This window comes from Tyto alba, unplaced genomic scaffold (assembly GCF_018691265.1).
Source record: "Tyto alba isolate M040663 unplaced genomic scaffold, T.alba_DEE_v4.0 Super-Scaffold_48, whole genome shotgun sequence".
Lineage (NCBI taxonomy): Eukaryota > Metazoa > Chordata > Aves > Strigiformes > Tytonidae > Tyto > Tyto alba.
The window spans coordinates 6373455-6398706 of NW_024881324.1; the positions used below are offsets into that span (position 1 = coordinate 6373455).

At 37.6% G+C, this 25252-nt stretch overlaps 1 protein-coding gene across 4 annotated transcripts in view; it reads right to left on the reverse strand.

Moving 5' to 3' along the window:
• Positions 1-25252, reverse strand: part of CDKAL1 (CDK5 regulatory subunit associated protein 1 like 1) — a 432929-nt gene that overhangs the window by 63770 nt on the left and 343907 nt on the right. The gene's annotated exons all lie outside the window — the stretch shown is intronic.

Consider the following 25252-nt stretch of genomic DNA (forward strand, 5'->3'; position numbering starts at 1 on the left):
CTGAGAAGCTTCAGAGACGTAACTGAAATGATGGTCCCTTGTTTTTTTTTCAGCCTGTAAATCTGCAAAAATATTCCTGTGGTCACTGTTCTCTATGAAGTTCTGATGTTCACAGGGTACATACACAGATCCATTACAGGAAAAATTGCCAATGTTGTTCTTAACTTCAAATCTCTCAAAATTGTTGCTTATGTGATTAATATCATGTATATTAGAAGATACAAAATATAGTCTTCTTAATATGGCACGTCTTCTTTTGCAGACTTGGTTTCTCACCATTAATACTGCATTAATTAACATCTCTCACATCTATGCAATTAAATTGAATGCTATTAAGTCAGCAGTCTTTTGCAGAACAGCAGCCATGCTGGCCATCCTGGAAAATCATCAGCAAACACTCTAGATTCCACCTCCACGCTCTGACATGACGCTATCTCACAACAGAACAATAGGAAAGGGTCCATAAAAGCATGCCTATAGCTGAGGTAACAAAACATGCCATTGCCATTAAAGCAAAACAACTTCAATGGCTAAAATCAGTGTATGGAAATGAGAACTGTGATTTTAGTAGCAACAAGAAAATCGATGCCATAGATGTAGCCACAGCAGATGCTGCATTCCTGGAACCAACTGCTTTTTCAGACAGAGCTATAGGGAGCTCAACTTGATAGCTAAAGAAAACAATCAACAGTATGATTGCTTAGAAGAGTCAAGAAGTAGTCTTAAAATTGAAGAGCTGTTATAGAAAATGGATATAAGTATGAGGTATATTTTATTTTTGTATCTTTTATTCATCAAATCCCAACATCAGCATCAACTAACGGTTCAGCAACACCAAAACACGGACTCGGGGATATATTCTCAAGGATATTTACATGCTTAACTGCTACTTAAATGCCCCATCTTCACTGGAATTCAGAAAGGATAAAGGAACATAAACATATTTTAGGGCCTTAAAATTCACATGATAGATTCTACAACTCTTCTACTTTCTTTTGAGTTTAATCTAGCATTTCCAAGTAGTGCTTATGAACTACCAATAACCTGAAAGGTATCTCTTAGCAGTCAAGTGAACAGAAGATTTTAAGAGGCAAGTCTCTATGCATGTGGTACAGAAGAGATCAAAATATGAAAGAATTTCCTAAAGGTCTGACTGTTATGAACAATCCTTACAGTGGGCTTCATATACCAATTTGAACAGGATTAAGACAATGCTTACATGTCCTGCAGGATTAAAATGAAACGAGAACAGAAATATTGTTCTGAGCAACACATATGAATAAAATTATAATTGTGACATTTAATTGAATGGTTTCACAGTAGCTGAGCTACCTAGTGGCCACCAAATTCTTTTATTTATGAACATGAAAAATAAGCTTTGGCAGATGACCTTGGGCTGTTTTTCTTCATTAATAAAACCTTATCACTTCTGCTTCAAAGAACAGAGCAGTTTGTCGTTCAAGTAAGAATAAAATATACATAAATATATATTAAGAATGTAATAGGTGTCTCTGGTAATTTTCAAAATTACCTATATTTTAAGGTAATTACTATTACACAGAAGAGTTCTTTGACCAGCAATGTGAAAAAAAAACCCCTAGAGTTAAAATTTACCATCACAAACAGATTCTCAAGATGTCTCTTTTCTCTCTTCTCCCTTTTTTCTACAAACTTTACCATCTACTGCAAAATCCACTGGGAGATGCTGGCAAATTATTTTTACGATTGTTTCAATTTCATTTTGTATTTTAATATCACTACATTCACTGCTTTATCCAACGTCAGTAAAGGTCTGGCAAGGTATCAGGGTAATTGCTAGTATTCCCTAGTTAACCTGGCTGTAAACTGTGAACATGCTAGTAACTTGGACAAAGCAAAAAACCCTCAAAAAAAAAAATAATCTTCTGGAAGTGTGAACCTTTTGCTAAACAAAGAAACTCCAATATCTCCACTGCAAAACATTTCAGACATCACATGAAAAAAATCTCAGCTCTTCAGAATAACAATAAAATTACACTGAAACACATAGCTTCCCACTAAACTGTGCAGAAAATAGAAATATTAAATATAGATAATAAAATGAGAAGATACAAAAGCATAAGGTGATATCTGTACAATGAAAACTAAGTTTGCTAGCAACATTCTATGAATGAATAATCAAGGATAGCAAAATATTAATATGCTTAAGTGATCTCAATACTACCTTCCTGTTGGGAATCCATATACCATCACAGAAATCAAATTAAATTCATAGAGCACCCTGAAGAATGCTTAACTAGCTATTATTACTAGTGTATGCTATCTATAATACTGATTACACATATACATGTAAAATTCTCTGTACAATGTATGTTTTTCACATAGAGTGCATTGGTTTTATTCTAGTCCATACACTTGCACAGTAAAAGATTTTCCTCACCAAAACCAATCTCAGAACAGTGGGCTTTGCAGGCTGCCAGTCAGTGGTGACACAACTTCCTACACTGTGTTCATTCCCTCGCCCAGCGAGTTATTAATGCACTCGATGAGGCAGCAGTCAACACATCAGTGCCTAATGCTACCGCATCAGTGGCTCTGATCCTGCTTGATCCTAAGCTCTAGTAGATGGTTCAAGCCTCTAAATATCTTGTAAAGAGAGTGACAGAGCATGGGAGCACTGCCACCGGTTCCCCAATACATGCAGCAGCTTACAGAAGATCACAGCGCTGGGGCAAAGACTCCGTTTGGGACATGACTTAAATAAAAAAGAATAAGGTGATAATTGGAGGAAAACAATGTAGAGATAGGAGTAAACCATTCCCACTGCTCTCTCCCTCAATCTACTGAAAATTAACTCGTTCAGTTTAAGAATATTATTCCTCTCAATTTAAACACCTCCCTAGATCAAAATAGAAAACATTTATTAACTGATGCTTCCAACTGTGACAGAAATTACAGTCATTTTTGTAGTACAGATGGTGTAAAAATGCAATCTAAAAATATGATTAAAAGCTCAAAAGATGAGTAACCCAAGTTCATCTTAGAAATGGCTGTTTGGATGCTGCTAAAGAAATGTATTTGGAGTTAATTAGCTTGCTTTTTATCTGTTCCTCAATTAAGAACTTCTTACTTTCCCTTAATCATGAAACAGCCACTAAATTCAACAGACCTGTCTAGATGACCTTATATAAAAAGAATAAATTAGTTGAACACTTTTTCTTAAAAATATGAAAATGATTTTATGAAAATAATGGTACTAACAATGTCCTGGTCCTTGCAGACTTTGGATCATAGCAAACCAATCCCATATATGAAATTTTAAATGCTTCCTGTAACTCTCATAAAATGAGTATTTTGGAACACTGTTTATTCACATACTTCCTGAGAGTATATTAATTCTTTTAATCCTTTATAACAAATATGAAAACAGGTGCCAATTCCTAACAAGTGAGAAAGCACACGGGTAAAAAATATTTCAGTCATTAACACTACATTGCAAAGAATTAGCATAATAGGAAAAAACCTCTGGGAAATGTGATTAGAACATGTACCTATAGACAAAACAAAGACTCAACTCCTCAGTGTAGTTCCTTTACATCCTGCTGTGTTGGAATGTTTTGGGTTTGGTTTTTTTTTTTTTTTTTTTGTTTTTGTTTTTTGTTTTTTTGTTTGTTTTTTTCCAGGGAAGTCTTTACATGTCAGAGCAACCACTTTAGGACTGTCCCCTTCAGGAAGTCATTTCAAATTCCTGTGCTTCACTTTCTCCATGTGTGAATGTGGAAATAATGAACTGGAGAGAGATACAAAGCTGTGCAGTGGTGTTCACAGATACATGCTGCTTTCTGATGTATTTTAGAAATATTTCTTCTTTCAAAGGACAAACCATGAGAGCAGATCTGCTGTGCCATCTTCATTCACCCCAGAATTAATTCACTTGATTATCAGTTGAAACACTGCTTAAACTTTAGTATTAAATTACAAAAATGGCAACCCTTTTTAAACTAAAGAAAGAATATTTTCTCAGATCTCAGATATTTTTTTAAAAAGCAGTGTTGCTATGTTCTATGTTTGGCAAAAATGATTAAAATATATTGTCATAAGCATAGAAATCATACTCCCACACTTATGTTATGAGCATGGTGGTAATGGGGAAAAAAAAAGCACTGACATCCTAAATAAAGTCCAAAGCTACTTCACCCAACAGGTGGGTAAGAAGCAGCTTAGATGTAGAAGCCCACCTAGGTTAGCTCAAACAGGTTGAGACCTACCAGACTGGAGGTCTGAGAAAAACTATTTCACACCTATTTTGCAAACAAAACAGAGGCCCTCAGCTGTCCATTAGCCACATCTACCATTTTAAGATTTGCTCAGAACGAAGTTTTGTCCATCATACAGCAGTAGAAAGGCTAGGTAACACTGGTTTAATACAGCAACAAAATTAACTTTCAGGCACACAGCTTAATAAAATGATACTTTGCAGACCAAAGAAATAGGTCTTTTAGACGCATTGGCACCAATCCTGATCATAAGCCCAATTCAATAGTGCTGTAAAATAAGATTATCTTTACGTGTCCCCTAGAAGAAACAAAGTATTAAATACAGATGAGAAATGAACTGCCCTTTTAAGATTGGGGTGAAATGATAAAGGAATGTGTCAAGATTTTTAGTCTAGATGCCTGACCTCAAGGCTAATTGAGAATTCCAGCCTGCTGTACTGTCAGCCACATATTATACAGACAACAAAAACAACAACAAAAAGACAACAATAGTAAAAAGGCATGTTATACAGACTTAAAAATTTCATCTATTAGCCAACTACCCTTGCTGATGTTGCAAATAAAAACCCAATAGCATTCTTCACCTCAGAAAAAATCATGGTATAATGCAGCTGCAAATGCAACTGTGCTAGGCATTAAGAGCTATACTGCATTCACCCGAAGGTTAAGAAAAACAAGTCAAGGAATTGTTGAAGCTGTTCTTACGTCAGTCCAGCACTGCTGACTAATAAAATAATTCCTGGAAGTATATGATAAAAATGAAGTGAGATCTCACTATCTTATTAAACCCACTTTCTTTTTCTGAATCTAAGTGATGTGTTGGAAGCCTGACTTTGCTCCAGTACCACCTCTCTTACCAATTCAATCAATCCTTTTTACTTAGAAAAATTATTATGATGTGATTGTTCCAGTCCCTTGCATTTGATATATCTAACTGCTATAGCGTTCTGCATGTGGACATCTGTTCACGAGGAACATGGCTGAGCCAAGTTAAGACCTTAGGATGATAACTTTTCATAGTCAGGGCAAGACTTTAGGAGATAAACTGTAAATCTGACTCAGCTGTGATGGTTCATGACATCTGGCGCAGCAGAACAGCACTGGGTAACCAATGGTAGTCTGAGCTCTCAGCGCTAACTTTTAAGAAATATGATTTGAAGGAGATGAATACCACCGCACCACCACGCCACTAATAATCACTTTCATTCAAAATCCTGCTATGGAAGGTGTTACTGCCATTTTAAACAAATGCACAGCGCCCTGAAAACACCTGGATCCAAAGGTACTTGCAAATCTCAACAATTCTATGGAATTTACCTCATTTTTTTACTGTTAGTAGAAATAACCGACCAAATTAACAGGGATGAGCAACAGTGGTCACATTTGCTTCCTTCATGTGCCTTGCAAGAACTGGGTGAATATAAAGTAAAGCTTCCTTTCCTTTTTAGATGGATACAGACAGCAACAAATACAGACTGTTAATATGGGAAGCAAAGGTGTAAGAATGGCAAGAAATTCACTCAAGTCTCTAAACAGACCACTGCTGGGGACACAAGTGAGGTTGTAGACTCCTGAGTTTCAGTCCAGAGAGAATTTGCTAACTTGAAGCCCAGCAGAACTTTTTGAAAGCAATCTTCTGATGCAGAATTTTGCTCAGTATTCTGGCTTGCTCTTCCCACTTCCCCAATGTGCCCAGCCCACTTCTTTCTTCCTCCTCTTCTCTCTTATCCTCAACTCTAAGATGGTACGAGGAAGATTGTGAGTAGATGAAAGAGATAGGGATCTTAAGGGAAGACTCTCAGCCTCCAGCAGACAGAACTGTGGGGCTCTCGCTCCTCTCCTGCAGGAGCTCAGGACACAAAAAATTGAGCTGTGTTAGCAATACCACCTTTCTCCTGTCTATTTCTGGAAACAAGGGGAAAAGGAGTACAAATCTTTTATACATGTTCAAGGACAAGTCCCTCCTCCAATTCTTTTTTGACATTTCTCATGTGATCTGCTTAAAAGTCTCTTTTGAAACCACAGCACTGAATGTCCTAAGTAATCACCCTAAATGTTCACCTTTATAGCTCCAGAAGTTGGCAAGTATGAGAGAACACACTGAAGAGAAAACATATGCTTTCTACTCCAAGAAAAAGAAAATGTAAATCAAGCCGAGTTTTTTCCATATTTTTCAATGATTTAAACAACAGACCTGTTTTCTAGCCCTGGACTTACCCTCCAATGCACATGCTAGTATCATTTCCAAATGGGAGGTGAGAAGAAGACTATTAGAAACTGCATTCCCTACCACCCCCCACCTCCCCTTTTTGAGAGTTTCTATCTTCTTTGACCCAATGCCAACATGATAATTTCACATAAAACAAGAGTGTAGGAGGGTATTATTGGCACTAAAGCATGGGAATAACCTGCAGGAGGAAAAGCATTTTTCTTATTCCTTCCTTAAGCATAACCTCTGAAAATAAAATACTGGGGGTTTGGACAGAAGAAACGTCTTTTTTAGCACAAAAGGCAGAAGATAGAGAGGTCAGATGAGAAATAATAAAGTATGGGAGGAGTAAAAAGTTTACAAGAGAGTACTTGGAAAATTAATTCAAAGTAGAAAATTTATCCTAAATCTAAACAGAGTTTAAATTTTTCTTTCTTTACCTGTAACATTAGAATTAGATGGCCCAGGGATTTACAAAGCATGTGCTTTATGTGCATGGTGACAGGGAGAGAGCTGGCCAGCTGCAGCAGGCATATGGGGATGACAAATATGGAGCATAACCAGATGCAGCCAGAGCAAAGAGCAGCACTGCAGGGTGTTGATTCTGCCTGGAAAACTCACATCTTTCCAGACCCTCCAGTCACCAACGCACGAGCAGTCCCATGAGCTCGATAACAAGAGCTCAGTCCTCCAGCTTCCATCAGCTCATAAAAGACAAGTTGAGCTACGTGGAAAAGTTCTTAATTTTGCTCCCATGTTCATACCTTCTTCTGTTAATGTCCAAGAATTCAACTAGCAAGTGCAGGATACGGTGACAAAAAGAACAAGGAAATATGGAAGCCGACTGCTGACTTTGTTCCTACGTAACACCTAGTCCCGCACTTCATGACCAGTGTGTATCTCCCGTCATGTTATATCCTGAATACCTGCACCTGTTTCTTCAATAGACATCAAGACGAGGCTGCTGCCAGCAAAACAGTTGGGATTTTTCCTTGGCACAGTAAATCCCTGCTCCATGAGAGAAGCAGACATTTTTACAGAAGTCTGGAAGGAGGTTGCTAAAACCAAAGGAAGCTTTTTTAGGTACATCTTAGCTTTCAGAATACCACCTGTGTATTTATACCACCCCTTCCCATTTCAAGTATTTTCCTGGGAGGAAAATTCACTACAGAAACTTGGGGAGGCTTCCTTGCCCATATTATGAGTTTTTCCATTTAAAGGAGCATCTGGTCTAATGTGTGGGTTTTAATTAAATGCAATCATTTGTAGTTCTGAAAAACATATACAAAAGGCCATACTGAATCAACATAACTGCAGTCAGTGACATCTATATTCCACAATAAAACAATAAATACTCCACAACAGTATAGTTCTAAGATTAAAAAGGGGGGAAGTCATTTCAATGAGTTATGATCTGTGGTTCCTGCTGCTATTTAAAAAAAAAAATATATATATCCTTTGATCTTTGCTATAAAGAGCAAACAATACTTGTGCTGCAGTGCAAAGAAAGCCTGGATTTCTACCGAGTTGAGGCTGTATTCATTTATTAAAGGAGGAAAAGGTAACTGCATGGAAAACAGTGCCACGAATCGTTCCAATAATTCAGAACTATGCCTCCCAGCTGCATGTATCTCTTAGAACCATATGCAAAACATTAATGTACTCAAGCAGGCAGATTAGCTCAAATAATGCTCTAGCCTAGCAAGAGAGAACTCTTTTTGTTGGCTTGAATAAGCTCATACAACTTCATAATATGCAAATCTGAGACCAGCTTAATTGTACTTGATTGTAGGAGATGCTATGTATGACAAGAGATAGAGTTGCTTCTATTCAGGAAAAAAGTGCCAGTTAGATCTATAAATCACAATACTAATCATACAAGTATAATCCAAATATCCCTCTGAGAAAATACCAAATCAGCATGCTTTCTTTGGTTACTGTTTCTGTTTCCACTTATTTCTAAATGTAATCCTCCAGTTATGCCACCTTCCTAATTATCTGACCTACCGTCCAACCTCAGCCTTGCACAACCAGTGCACTACTCTCTTCCTCCTTGTCAGCCACAAGTGCAGTAGTTCTTTCTTCCATTACTACAAAAAGAAAAGGAAAGGAAAAAAAGCTACAAAAAAATTTCTGAAGTTGATTGTATCTGCTGTACTTTGGCACTTCATAAGCAAGCAAGGTAGGAATCAGAGAAGCCTCCTTGTTCCTCTAAAATTCAGTTTTGTCATCTTAAGCTATAGCATAGCTGAGGAAATCCAAGATGACTCAGAATATTGAAGGAAATTAAATGGGTAGCAATAACCTATCCTGTTGATTTTGTAACAGTGATGGTGTAGCCACAATGGTCTGAGGATACAAGAAAAGCAAAGTTCAGAGGGTAAACTTTTTTTTTTTAATATAAAATGAGATTAGGTTAGGATGAGTTGGGAGAAAGAGAGGAGCCTTCAAAGCCTGAGAGTGTGTCTGTTTTTTCTAACAGCAGCAATTGGTCTAACAAAAGACATTATCTCTGCATACAGACCGTCTCTACAAACTTTGAAGTCATCTTTATCCAGAGAGCTTTCCAGAATGGCACAAGCCACGTGGCCTGACCAGGATGAGGCTTATTTAACACCAGTTCTACAGATGTGAACTTCACTGGCTTTGATGGACTTCTCCATATTCTCCATCCAAGATTTTCTTCCTGTAGAAATTAGTGGAAATTGTGGGACTACCGCATGCGTCCTCTACAGTGATCTGCAACTCCACAGTGGCATTTAGCTGATGTTTTCAGACAACTGTGACCAAACTCAGAACGGCATATTTGACATCTGATACATGACTTCAACAAACTTCTTCTTCCATGACACTGCGTTTGTGAAAACAGTCAGGGCAAAGCTGTGCTCATATGTTCTTTGCATGAGGTTTATGAAAGATCTGTGAACTACCCTGGGCTTTTCTGAGGCAGCAGAGGTCTGACTACTCATTAAAACATACAACAGTTAGACTTGGACAAGATGGTGCAGAAGAGGAAAAGGGACTTTCATGGAATTTTTATATAAAAAGACAAAAAGCCCAAGCAATGTCTTTGAAGGTTTTCTCATTCAAGAGTCCTTCCAGTTAAAATAAGAGTTCACGTTATATTTGCTCAAATGCAATCTTTCTCTCATTCTGACACAGAAATAAAATCAATAATTTACTGTGCATCCACAAGAAGACTTTAATTTTACCTTGCAAATATAAAAACAAGAGAATTTTACCTTCTCTACTGCAGCTAACTGGGAGTGAATTTTACTTCAAAAGATACAAATTACAATGGATTAACTGCCTGATCAAGCAAGAATCAAAAAAAAAAAACCAAACAAAAAAACCCCAAAAACCAAACAAACCCAAAATAAAATTAGTACAGAGATTCATCTATAAAAATAAATGTACAAACGAAGTTGAAGACTATAAACATCTGGAAATCACTCCTATGCCTTTAGGTCAATGAAATACATGCACAGCAGGAAGCTCCCCTTTAACTATCTAAATGCAGCACATCGTGGTAGAAACTTTTCTATTGCTTTGCAGAGGTTTGGTGCATGCAAACATGGAGATGATTTGGAACAACTGAAATAGCCTGTAAAAAACAGGTAGACGATGACTCAAATGGCATGTAATCTTCTTGGGATTTAGGATTAGACAGAAGCAGCCAACTAATTATACACTGTTTGTTTTAGCTGAAGGAACAATGAAGGTTTTACAGTTGCTACATTCATCACACATTCTTCAGTGTTTTGCGGCAAACAATATTTATGTCTTTCCTTCAAGTGAAGCAGACATTGAGTCTGGTAGGACTGTTTTTTCTTTTTTTAAGCATTTGTTTCTTCACTTGCTGGTTTTCTCATATATAAGTCTCTTGAGGTATATCTGAAAGCACAGTCACCTTGGTATTCATAAACAATGCTTATATGAGTCACACCATGTACAAGGGTATTTCCCCATTCACACCACTTTTTGAGGAGAGGGGCCAGACATTAAAAAAAGTCATATGTTTATTGCTGACACAACAGTTTTGTGTGTATTTAATCTTCCTTTCTTTTTTTAAAAAGTGACTGCATTTCCAACACTGCTCCTTTCATCACTAGCACTTTTTCTAGGGTCCCCATACCTGGAATATCTCATTGAGAGCAGAGACAGCACGTAACATATATAGGCACAAGTTCTCCACTATAGAATACTTTAAAGCAGAAGCAGTAAAAGGTGGCAAGACCTTTTTGTATTTTTTAAAACAGGAGATCTAAGTGTATTAATGGAGCAGTGTTTGCTCCTTTTGGGACTCCAGAGGGAACCTCCCCACGGTCAGGATGTGTGCAGCATGCTGTGGGAAAACCCATCCAGCCTCTGTCCAATTCTTAATGAACAGGGGGTTTTCAGCATCTGAAGGGACATAAGATTCATGCATTATCTCTACCCCTCTTTTTATTCCATCTTATTAAAGCAGCTATTTTATTCAGACAAATGTTGTCAGGCCTTTTTATGGAGATCCAGAAAGAGTTCTGCACCATCTCTACCTCTATCTCACTCCCCCTGCTCCACTGGGAACAGCACTTCTGGTAGACACACAACTGAGGGTGCAGAGCAAGAAAATCACATCTGTGAACATACCTTCTTATCCTTCAAAACAATCTGCTCCCCCAGTAATTTCTGTATGAAATTCTTATAGTATTTTTAAAATTTTTCAGGAACAATAAAGGACTTGTGTACGAAAAATACTCCATTATACTAAACGTACACTGTCAAAATGAAAAAGTATTCACAAGATATTCAGCAAAAAATTCTAAGTGACTGAAAAAGGTAATGCAGGTAATGATGCTCCATCCTGTATATTTGTGCCATTACAAAAGATTTCTTTGATATACATATAGGGTATCTAATTTCGTAAAATAGCTTATGGTCAGTTCTTAGATACAGTTTGCTGTCATTTGGTACATAAAACCAAACACCATATAATTGGGATTCATGGCTTCACACACTGCTTTCATTAAGCATGCCCACTGCAAACAGTTTCAGTGTGGGTATCACCTTCTTAAAATAAAGTGTTTAAAAATTATTAAGTCTTTTACGTGAGGTCACCTTTTCTCAAGGCACAATGTGTTCTTAATTAATGCTGAAGATCCTGTACCTCTGACAGAAAGACTATGAATGTGTAGACTTTATAAAAATGCTAAAATTAAAAAGTGAAGCAGGTGCTTCCACTTTCTGCAGAGACATGTGCAGATTTTTGGTTACAATTTTTAAGTGCCTATTCATTAGACTCTTCATAAGACAAAGCCGTGCACAGAGCCAGCTGGCTTTCAGGTTCTTTTGCTGCTGTCCAATGTATTAAACTGTGAAAGTGGTGCAGCATAATAATTCAGGAGCTGAGACCATGAGTACAGTTAAACGCTAAAAAAAGTGATGATGAGGAAAATATTTGAAAGTGGAAAAAGCAGCAATAAGACAGCCAGAAAAATACTACTTCACTGGATGTTCTGGAAAAAAAACAATCTACCCTAAATGAGTTTTTTTTTTTTACAAGGAAGAAAACAGGAAGGTTGAATTTGAAAAATTATTCAGTAATTTCAAATCTCAACATGCTGAAATTAAAACAAAAAATACCTAAAGACACTGTCCACAACATACCACCAGCAACAAGTTCAAAATACTGAAATAAATAAAAGTCTACCTTGATCCCTCCTCATCCCCCTGAGCATTAGAATACCTTTAAAGTCTTAAATTGTAGATATGTATGTTAAAAATAACTACTTTATTGTGGATAAAAATTACTGTTATCATTAAAAAGTCTTTTTTTGTTATATAGCATGTTTGTATACAGACTTGTGTCTGTGGCATAGCACAGCACACATAGCAATAAATCTGTAATATTTATACACACACACACTTAGGTGTAAGCCCAAATTTACACTCCCAGAGACAAGGGATATCACTACTAACAGAGCCTCACTTGGAATTTATCCAGCTTTTGAACTGTAGATTAAGTACTATTTTTATTTTCTTGGGGAAATAAGGTAAAATTTATCACATTCAGGGAAGAACAGAATGGCAGGGTTCACAAGACAGATGGTGCCTGAGTACCATAGCAGTTGTCACTTTGTTGTTCACTGCTGAGGAAATACAGCAGAACAATAACTTCTGACTGGCATTTGACTTAGATGCACAAATATGTGTCAGCCAAGTCTTCTCCATTCATTCATACATCCTCACATGCCTGACAGTTTTCCTATGGAATGCAAATTCCTTTTTCCCCACAAATAAATTGCTAGTGATTTTTAATTCTGGTTAATTTATATATTTCAGTTTAGAAGTCAAAAGCTATGTTACTTTCCAGAAGAAAATAGGCTGACACCTTCTTTTAAGTATTTCAGTGGAACTGGGATTTTGGCAAGGTTCTGAAAGAGGAGACTGTTCCTCAAAAATCACAGCCGCCACCACAATACACACACACAGACATTCATTGGTAATTAACCTTCTCTTCTCATTGGCTCTAGGTTTTTCTTTTCATGGAATTATGTTCTCAGAACTATGTAACCTGTAGTGAAGGAAAAAAATATACTAAAGTACAGTAGATCTCTTTCTAAAGATAATTTTGAGAGAATTCTTAACAGAAATGATGTATATGCATGTGATATAATGGCATATTATCTACCACTGAAGACAAAATAGCTTTCTTGGCAATAACATTATCCTATTTCCAATATGAATAATTGTATTACTTTGATTTAGATGATGCATTACAAAGGTTTTACAGTAAGTACTTTCCTTTCCCTACTTCCACGAAATGTATTGATATACAGGCCCAATTTCTTACCAGGCACACAGAGCTTGCACAGTGTACACAGCCATTAACAGAGGAATGTATGCTCAATACCCACAGAATACAATTGCTAAAGGGCTCCCTCTCCCCTTAAAACTACAAGCATCACAAGAAAAGGAATTACTTGAAGAGAGTATTTATAAAGGAGCTTAAAAGCACCAAAACCCTGTATGTAGTCTTGCAGAAGTAAGAACCCTTTGAAAGAATTTTAAAAATCTTCACATTTAGACTATCCCAAATTATTATTCATATCAAATCCTTCAGATATTTAAATACAAACAAGCAGAATTTAAAAACATAACTACCAATGTTATCTGTTTTCAAAACCCAAACATCCTACAACATTATCCTTTGATACAATGGTACTAATAATCAGTATCACAGCAAAACCAGACACCAGTATATTAAATAGCCCTGGAAATAAGTCCATTGAAAGGTTTAGTCATCCCATTTGCTGATTTGTTTTTTGAAAGCTTCATAAAGAATGGAATATACATATAGAAGCTGATAAACCTTAACAAATTTAGAAGTATTTATTCCTTAACATTTCTTTCAACCAACATAGGGAGTTGACAATAAAACTAAAACAGAAAGTAACAAAAACGCAAGCCAAAAATACAACCCAAAATTCAACTCCCTCTGTTCTCCACATTGAAATGGAAACAAAAAACACAGTGGCAATGAGATAAGATAATATGCAGCATCACTACAGCAATGCAAGGCACATTTCTACAGAATTAATGGACCGGCATTGACTCACGAAGGTAAGTCATTAAAGCTGCACAAGACTGACTGGAGCTGTTCAGCTCAAATGCATAGGTAGGCCTTGCATTTCAGAAAATATGGCAAGATAGTTTCTTCATATTGAGCTGCTTACTGAAAGTCGCCAGATGAAAACAACAGTAGTCTGTATCTACTGATGACAAGTTGTTGTCATTTTCCTAAATTGGCATGCACAACTTTGGAAAGAGATGAAAGGAGATCTGCGGTATGCATGTTTCACTTCTTAGGGATTTCTCTTAATCAATCTGCAGGCTCTGAACTCACCCTTTGACACTACATCCCAGTGTTTGGAAGACACTAGCAAACACATTTTACCTTTTTCTTCATATTTTGAAGCATAACACAGGAGTGAATATATCCTGTTCGTATCTCTCAAAGGTCAGAGGATCCTTTGCAGAACGCTACTGTAAACAACTGTTGTTTTCACTGTAGACCTTTGCTACCAACAAGGCATTGGGCTGCTCCAGCTTCCACGAGCCTGTATGGTGATGCTGCTGCTCCAGGTTGGAAGCTGGATAATAACAACACCGGGGAGCAGTATGCATACTTAAGGCTTCTTCTGAGCTTGAGGGTCCTGGCTTTTACAAATAGCCAACAGGGAGCTTAGGAGAAGATACTGATGATGCCTGTTGGTAAGGCTTTAACTGTTTAACTTCCATTATGTCTCTGAGGTAAACTATGATTACAATGATTCAGGCAAAATAAGGTGGGAGTTCTATACCTGGGAGGTGCAAGGCAAAATTACTCAAGATCAGTTGTTGATTTATTAGAGAACTGTAATTCAACACTGGGCATGGTCCTATCAGTAGTGTGGCCATAAAGATCTTTTAAAAATCCTCTTTGGCACACAAATGATGATGGTACTTTTGTAATAATCTTAGAATCATAGAATATCAGATTGGAAGGGACCTCAAGGATCACCTCATCCAACCTTTCTTGGGAAAAGCAGGGTCTAGATAATATGGCTGAGCACAATGTCCAACTGAATCTTAAGTGCCCGATGTTTGGGAATCCACCGCTTCCCTGGGGAGATTATTCCGGTGGCTGATTGTTCTCATTGTGAAAAATTTTCCTCTTGTGTCCAATTAGAATCTCCCCAGGAGTAACCTGTACCCATTACCCCTTGTCTTTTCCATGTGACTCCATGTAAAAAGGGAGTCTCCGTCTTCTTTGTAGCCACCCTTTACATGCTGGAACACGGTGATAAGGCCTCCCCTAAACCTTCTCAAGGCTGAACAAACCCAGCTCTGTCAGCCTTTCCTCCTATGGCAGGTTTCCCAGTCCCTTGATCATCTTTGCGGCCCCCTCTGGGCCCTCTCCAGCCTGGCCACATCTTTTTCGTACAGTGGGGACCAAAAGTGAGCACAGTATTCCAGGTGTGGCCTGACAAGCACCGAGTGGAGTGGAATAATGACTTAATGATTAATGATTAAGCAGGTTTTGTTTATCCTAATTTTCAGCATCTATACTTAATTTAACACAGATCATTGATGAATTATGATTCACTCAACCACACATTTTTATTTTAAAAAGCTGTGAGACTGTAAACAAACAAACAAGCCTTGTCTTTAAAATAAATTTACAACAAAATCTGAATGCATTAGAGGCAGACAACCGAAGAAGCAGAGTTTTGCAGAAAACTGTGGAAATGAACAAATATGAGACAGGGTGCTCTCAGCACCTGCACAGTGCTAGACTCTAAGGAGCTTTATACCTTTATTAAATATAGTGATTGAATTTTCTAAAAATCTTCCTCAAGACCTGTTTCTTGCTGTAGTATGTCAAAAAACTTTCTAACACACCATTAGTTCTGAACCTTAAGTACAGCTTTAAAATATAAAGAATTCATGCCAGATGTCTTGAAATAAACCACATCTACTCTACAGAGAGACATCATCAAGCCTGGTAGAAATAAAATTACAACAGGAAGTTTTGCTTTAGTTGGTGGGGTACTGACGAACCTTGCTCCACCTTCCTGCTAAGTTATACATACAAGTCTTCTGTACCTCATTCTTACGGTATTTTCACAAGCAAGACAGAGGGAATAATGACTTTTAAAATAAGATTCCAAAGTACCTGCAAGCTCTACTAATGAGAATATTGAGGAAAAGTGAGAGAAGATGGGGCAAAAAAGTAAAAACAAGGCAAGAAACAAAAACCCACCAAAACGCCCTAACATTAATACAATTTATAGCTGTCAATGAAAACTGGTGGCTGTGATACTTCCACACCATTTGACTGGTGAGGAACACGTAAGAAAGCACACCCAGTGTGACCAGTAAATGCTGGGCTTGGGGATATAGCAAATGTGCTTATTGGATTTCTTATTAGGAGTATGAAGTATTGTTGTCTGTCCACCATTTCACAGAGTGTTATATCCACAGCACTATAGGTGGAAGGTAGCTTCTCATCCCATGGTCTTTGAAAATTTATATGGTGAGGATTAAGTAGCTTCTGAAACCTACCATCCAGCTCATGGCTTCAATGGGACAGGTTATACCACAGGACAAATTTTCCCCTTACGTCATAGTGTAAAATATCACAGAATGAATGCAACCTAATTAGGAGTATAGATAACTGCTTACTTGCAAATTAGAAATCCAAATAAAAGCTGGAACACTTAACAACTTCATGTTAGATGATTAATTCCTACATATGTATTGGGAGACTATTAATTTTGCTAATCCAACAATACAATACCTTAAATACACATTTGTCAAACTCTGTCAGAAGCCCTCAGTATGGCTGATCACTGACTTCTGTATATTGTACGTGTAATTAAGATTCTTAAATTTCCCCTGAGATGTGAAGTTAAATATGACAGGTTTAAGATGTTCTACACATAGAGAATTTAAAACCTGATAATGGTTTCTGACATCTCAACCTATGTTTACAAAGAAGCAAGAAACTTCAGCATATCACCAAAGCAGAAGAAAGAGAAATTTTAAGATCTACTTAAAATAGTTGAGATGCAACTCAAATGCTTTAGACAAATCCATTGTTCCTAACAGAAAACAATGTCGACATAAGGCAGTGACTACAAACAGCTGATAGAAAGCAAAATAAAATGAAGTTAAAACAGTAAGAGCAAAACTGAAATATGGGCATTCATAACTAGAGATTTATTTAGAGACCTGTTTATCCCAGCACAAAGTGTATGACAGGACTGTTGCTCCCTTTTGTATGACGAACCTACAGCAATTAAATGCACAAAACCACATATACGCATGGAGTTTTCTTTTCCACATACATGTACTTATTAAAAAAACCCTGTCTAAATTTTCTTAGTTCGGAATATGATTAATGCAGCCTATCAGAAGCCAGATGGTGCAAAACCAGAGCCATCAATCAAAATGAAAAGACCACTGAGTGCTATCCAGAGCGATGTGCTTTCAAATGGAATTTCTGGTCACGGACCCTAGCGCGAGATGTGCAGGCGAAGCCAGAAACATCGCAGCACTGCCCCTGAGGAACGGCCAGAAACATGTCAGGCTTTGTTAGGCAAAAAACCTGGCGAAGTAGTACTTGCTGCTGTAGGATCTGACTGAAAAAGGCTCTGCAAGCCAAATATATGTACTTTAAATAAAAAATTAAAAGCAATCTCTTTAATGAGTTTAATAATGTTTGCACTGATGACAGTATCTGTCAAACTGTGCACTTGCCATTTGATTTAATATGGGATTGTGCCATACATTAACAAAGCAGCTGCCACTGTCTGTCTGACACGTGAATTGGTATTTAATGTCTGTTCCTGCACAGGACTTACAAATGGTTCAAATTCTTAGCTTTATATTACACATTTTCTGCAAATGTTCTATGGACAACAAGGTAGAGGTTTGCAATGTAAAACTGTGATAGCTTATGTCTTGTAAGGTTTTGTACCAAGCAGGCCTTTTGTATAAAAAGTGTGTTTGTAAAAATAAAAGGCATGAAGAAGCATAATTTCTGTACACACACCTCATAAATGATGCTAGCAATATTAAAAGAGATGTGAAAATGAGTAGCAGTAAGAACACTCAGGTACTTTTTCCTGAAAAAAAGCATGACAGTGTGAAATAAAGGAGTTGTCAGTATGACTGCTTGTATTTGCAACCTGAAGCATTTTATCAAACCACCTCTCTTATGTGCGCTACATATATCAAATTTCATAGAAATATATTTTTTGGGAAAAAAAATATTTCCTTGTGTGTTTTAAAGACATTTGTCAACTACTTACATATCCATCTTTTTTTCTATAAGGCTAGATGAGTAGATATGACTACCATGATTGTATGAGAAACGGGTGAAAGAAAAATGAAACATGACCTAAAGCAGCATTTATATGAACTAAAATGTCATCTTTAAAGATCAACCTTTTAGTTGCTTTCAGTGATATTAGAAAATGCCACGTTTATCACAAAGAAATTGTAATGCTCCTGTTCCTCTAAGGAGATATAAACCCCTCAATTTTATCCTGGTGGGTGCCAGGAGATACCAAACCTTAAATTTGCCATTGGCCTCACAAGCCTCTTATACTTCAGATACTGCAAATCAAACAGAGGCAGTCTCTAGAATTACAGGAAGAAGCTACACCTTATTGGAAATATTTTTTTTGATGTTGTAATCTTGTCAAAATTTGAAATGACAAAGTAAATTCCAAAGAAGATGGCTGCCATATGAGCCTCTCAAGATGGAGCCTTTCCCTCAAAACATGCATGGAAGGATGGATAATTTATTTTATCCTTCTTTGGATGGATACAGTTTTTTGGGATGAAAACTATTTTATGTACATAAAATACCAGAATACAGAGGAAAAATAATACAAAGAACGTTGTAATTGAGGAATGAAACATGTTTTGTTAACGTGCATTTCTAACAAAATCCAGGTTTGTACCTCTCTTCCTCCTAACAGCACCACTTCTTCTTTCTGATACACTAAAGCTCAAGTACAGCTGAAATCAAATCATGTGTTTTAGATGCTTTCTTCTGCCTTGAACTGGGGCCTAGGCCTCCATGGTATTTCCATACTGCAGAGTGAACTCAAAGTCTACTGACTCTGAGCCTCCACCCCTGAACTACGTTTGGGAGTCTTTCAAGCCTCTCCTAATTTACATGGGTAGATTATGTTAATATCTGGATAACCAAACTGAACGCTGCCAGTTTTACTGCAAGCATGCATGCTAAATCATGAGAGCACTGACATGGTTCAGTGCTCATCCCACAATTCCCAAAAAGGATGAGTCACTGGTAAGAAACATTGGACGTTTTTCTAGTTACATCTGAATACAAACACACCCCCCCCGCCCCTAAGACTACGAGCCCTTCCCTCAGACACAGGCAGACTGAATGCATGCTTGTAAGAACCCTAAATTTCACACGCAGCTAAGATGCTTTGCTGCAGGTGACCATCACCTATCTAAAATCCACAAGGTTTTCTAGCAGCTTCTGAGACTCCTCCTCCAACTGCCCTTGAAAGCTGAGCACTCGAGCCGAGAGTGGCTTCGCTGCGCTGCGCCGGCAGGCAGCTGGGGAACAACCTTCCTGTGTAGAACAAGCCGAAGCTCAAATTCTATCTACAGTTTTACTGGGTCACTTTTCTCAGACTTGTCTGTTCAACTGTATGATAACTAACCTTTCTTCATTCTTTTAAGTGGCATATAGTACAGAGAAGAAATGATAACAAAATGAAAAATGAAGGAGTGTTGCTAGTTCCAAGAGTTTAAATGACAGCAGAAGATGGAATCGCAGCCAGTGCTGACTTACAATGAATTGCGAGAAATGTGACCCCATCCTTCCCTGACTTACTTGAAATACACCAGATTGATTCCATGCATCATCCAGAAACAAATGTTTTTTTGTGGGTGTGTGCATGTGTGTATATGTAAGGCTATGCAGAAGAATATTAAGAGAGGATAAGGAGATCCAACATTTCCATATTCCCATTATCAGACACAAAGCCAGAAAACACACACCTGCTTCACAGCTTTATATCAAAGGGTCATTAAAACAAGTATTTAAACAGGATTAAGGAAGAAGAAAAGTAAATGGAGTATGTTCACTCCATGCAAGAGAGTAAAAATCTCACCCAAGATTTTAGGTACTAGATTACCGAAAATCTTCTGGTAATAAAAGAATTGATGCCAATTTGGTTAACATTTAGAACTTTAAATAGTATGTCAACTTAATTCAAGTACACTGTACTTGAATTAAGAAATACCGTAGCAATTTTATGAGCAAAACCAACTATTGTTCTCCAGTGAGAAGACAGGGATCAGAACGTAAAGCTAGTTAACATATCCATCAGCAAAGCTGCCAAAATGTGGGTCTCTGGATATGTAATTATTTAATAGCAAGCTCAAGAGCTTGGTCATAGGAACACTTAGGTCAATAGCAAAGTTTAAGTTCCTGAATGGTGAAGAACTCTGCTCCCACCTCCGTGGGTGGGCCCCACTACGCTGTGCTCATGCACTGCTACCCGCGCTGCACTGATCGATGCCTTCCACTCAGGCACCAGCGCTGTCTCCCACAGCCACCTCCATGCCGTGACAAGGTACAGCTGCAGAAATAAGGGGCTCCGTAAAGACAAAGAGTTAAAAACAAAACAAAAAAAAAAAAATGGAAGGGCAGGTGAACTAAATTAAAGGGAGAGAGAATACAGTGTTAATACCTGAAGAAGATTCTAAACAAAGAATATTTAGGTAGGAAGAGACAAAAAAAAAGAAGGTAGACTACACAAAGAAGGAGTAATTTTTTTGGGGGGGCTGAAGAGAAATGGTAATAGAATAAAGACAGAGGGGAAAAAAAAAAAGAGAGAAGGTGAAAGATAACTGGGAAATCCAATCCATTACAAACTGCACAGCCACAGAGAGATACCGGTCAAATGAGATGTTAGGGAATGGGAGAAGGAAAGACACCTGAACCTGGTCTGAACTTGAAACAACCATAGAACTATTAGTTTTCCACTCCATCACATTGCCAATGCAAGATTAAAGAGAGCTTAGAAGAATTTTTGATAGGGCCAGGACTGTCGATGTCAAGGTTTTCTAGCAACTTATTTTAGAAAACCTATCTTCCATACTTTTGTGTCAGTACCACAGTAACGATGGACAAGGTACATGAGTGATAGGAGATATGCAGCAAAAGGTAATGCCCTTCGCTGGAAAATAACAAGAGGATTAATGCATGTCAAACAATTTGTTTTACTTGAGTTCATATGACAAGTATTTAATATCACCATAAGGCTTGTGTCTCATTTTATATTTCAATTTTTTTTTTGAGGTAGAAAATACTTATTTGAGGCAATCTGCTGTACCAGGTAGCACTGCATGCTGTACCAAGGAGAAAAACTGTGAAGTAAATGACCACTATTTTCATGATTATTGAACTGGAAAAATGTATAGAAGTTTTTACATGGGAGGGAGGGGTATATGTGGATTACATCAGCTGATTTCTTAAAACTGTTCTCAAGATAATTAACGAAGATATTTCAATAATACATTGGTACCTGTGAAACTTCTTTCAACATCTAAGTCCATGCATGCTCATATAGCATCACCTTTGTGTAGATCCAAACATGATTTGGCAGACTATTTTTAATTGTTTTTCAGAAACATAATTTTAAAAAGATAGAAAAAAAATACCTGTTTAACCTAATTCAGACAAAGCCTCCCTTCTGGTTGATAATTGAGGTAACAATCCTAAACAATTCAGTTAGCATCAGATAAGGTCAGATGCTTTAAATATCCAATTACAGCAATAGTTACTAGCATTTAATATAGTTTTAACCAACGTATTAAGCATATATGCACTACGTGTTTGTATATATTTTAGGTTTTGTGTAAAACAAAAGCAACAAACAAATTATTGGTTGTACAGTAATAAATTCAAAAGCCTTTTCGTTGCACTGCTTTCCTTGCTTATTCTCCTATTTTCTACAAAACCCTAAAACAATTCCTAGTATTTGAACAGCCATTTCTGAACTGTCTATATATTAGCTTGCTCTGTGTTACAGATGGCATAAACTTCAATGCAGCTAAGAGTTAAGTCAAGAAAAAGCAGGAGCTTTTCAGGCCACTAGATTTTCTTCACTATCATCAAGTAATGTTCAAGTGTGCCATTAGCACAAGGCCGCTGCACTGCTCTTCCAAACAGAAATTACTTTTCTCTTTCAGTAGCCTTCTTTGAAGCCTCACATCATATCAAGAACACAAAACAGCTTTATGTAACCTCCTCCGAAAAGTGGTTCTGAACACAAGGGAAGGGAAAAGAGAAGAATGGATGTAGGTTACAATAAGAATATTTCCATAAAGCGCAGTCATATCTGACATCTGAGCTATTAAATTAAACCTGAAGTCTATTTTGAGGCAGGAGACAGCAAAAGGCTCTGTCTCTTTTCAGCAATAACTTAGAAAACCTTTTCGTCTTACAGAAGAACAATTCAAAGCACCTGTTATAGGAAATTCAGACTATGACTTATATCACAGGCATTGCAACCTCACAGCTGCCTTATGGTTCAGTACAATGCTGTTCCTGGAATAAATGGAAAGCAGGTTAAAAGGATTTTTGTTATTTTCCAGAATCATATACCCAAGTCATTACCCCCAAAATATGAAGGCTGAGACAGTATCTCAAAACTACTTTCTTTTTTTCTGGTTCAAAAGTAAAACCTACACAATCACAGCATTTCCAGTGCACATGCACATTTTACAAAACACAGTTAATATCTGAGAAACATTACTGTCCTTAGGAAAAATAATAATTATGTGTTTCAGCAGTTCTGAAATTTCCCATTTCCAGATTCAAAAAATCATCCAAACCTGCCTTACTTGAACACGCTAGCTGCATTGCCTCGTATGTAAAACAAGCCACTTCCTAATGCCAGTGGCCATGAAAGATGGCCAGTAACAAACAAACACAGAAGTAGAAGATGGCAAAGTCTGGGAGGTCAGGAACTACTAAAAATGTACAAACATAGATTACTGAGAGATCTAAATCTCACCTGTCAGGTGTGTTTAATGCTGCAGCTAAGTTTTAGTCTTTCACTAGCTTCTTCTAAGAAACTACTCTCATAGCAACACCTCCAACCCTACAAGTGTCCAACATTTCAATTTACATGTCCTCTCCTATAATCACATCATACCACAGTGCTGACACATCTTCAAAAACAAAGATTTTAGAATCTAATTAACAGAGTATTACGGTGATGCCGGTCGTGAGAAAGTTAGCCAACATAGGCATTTTAGAGTTGTTTCTTTCAGTAGACATCAGAATTTCATTTGTTCAATTTTGCTTATTTGTGAAGGATGCACAGAAGGTCCAACTTCCCTGAACATGGGAGAAAAAAATGAAAGGAAGCAGCTTGCTGCTAGGAAAACTGGTCCCAAAAGAAACGCTTAACTTCCCATCTTCCCCCATTTCTGTTGTTTAACGAGCCAATCCTCACCCCTGTGAAGACAGTTTCGCTGGTTCTCAGTGCCGCCACGGCCACCCTCCATAGCCCTGCCACGGCCTGCGATCCCCAGAGGCCACCAGCTACAGCACAGGGGCTGGAAGGAGTGCAGGACTAGGTGGCTTTTGCTACCAGAAACCAGCAGACTCCAATCCCTCATGCCTCACCTGAGACTTTCCCCTTGCTTTTGGAAACTCCATGTTTCACACAGGTGCCCACGATGACTTCCAGACAATGCCACAGCCTTTGGCATTGATATGATTAATATTTTGTATTCTTGTCATTGAAAACCACTTGGACCGTTCAGATATGCCTCCATAGATAGTGCCAAAAGAGATCCTACCTGTTCGATAGTGGCTCCTGTTTTATTATGAAAACAGTTTCAGCCCCTGATTACTTACAGCCTCTTTCAATGTGTAGTAGTATAATTATTCCATTTTTCTGATTTACAAATGCCTTAGATTCTCCAGAGGAGCTACAGAACCCAGCAGAAGAAAGACGTGCCCTACAACCACAGTTTAAGGACGCTGACATTACATTATTTTCCATTAAAAATTGGGCTAAGTGTTGGTTGAAAATAATTTTCATGGTAAGTTTGTGGCAGCAGCCATTAGCACCTTAAGGATAGACAGACATAGCCTTGTTATTAATCTTCCTTGAGCCTGTTCTGCACACATCTACCTTTATCAAAGCCAACAGCATGCAGGACATCACCCCTCCTGAAATTGGTCACCAGGCCATGAGCTAGACAAAAAAAAATATCCCCAAAACAAAAAAAGAAAGCTTTTTGTCACTTACTCGTGTATCTTAATACAACGGTCCATACAACTTGCCAATTATACATGAATTGTATATGGGGTTTTAATTTTTTGCATGTTCTAACATTTCCAGAACACATTAATAAAGCATTTTAAGCATGACGCTTAAAGATTTTACAATTATTCTAGTAGCATTGCATCATTTAGAGCACATTTTGAAATAGCAATTTGTTTTTTTAAACCTGAGCACTTCCAACTTGGAAAAAATCTCTCAAAAAACTCTTTTCAAATCACATGAACACTGACTTTATTTCTTACTTGGTTGGACACCACATATGCTAAAATAAATCACTAATGCTGCACGACATGACCTTATTTTTTCATTGATTGTGCCCTATTCTCAAGCAAGAGTCAGGTTGCAAAAGCCAGAAAGGAATCCAGAGCTGAGTAACAAGCACAGCTCTCGGAGGATTTCTCAGTGTAAGACCACAATGCTGCCAGAGGCATGAACGGCCGTGCCCTACGGTGTCTCTCTCTGGCTATCCTCTCAAGAAGGTAGAGCAGCAAAGTGAACAGTAGTTCTGCTATACTGAGTTTACTACATGTATAACCATTCTTTTGCAGAGCATAAATTGAGGATTATAGTTTTAAACAACTGCTCCAGGGCTAGACTGAATACTGAACTCATCTGACAAAAAGAAGAAAAGGAACGAGGGCTCTGTGCTGCTGAATTTGGACACTTGCTGCATACTGGATCCTGGAGCTGATACTAAGCTTCTCAAACCTGTTGTTTTCACCAGGTAACCTGCTATCACAACTGCCTTAATAGCTCTCAAAAAAACTGGGTCATAAGTTTTAAAGGGCAAACATCATTTGGGAGAAAGATACTAAGGGAGTTAAACATCCACTGCAGACAGAATTAAATTCTTGCTGTGTGAAATGTGGAATCTCACAGTGTACACACAAAAAAGATTCAGC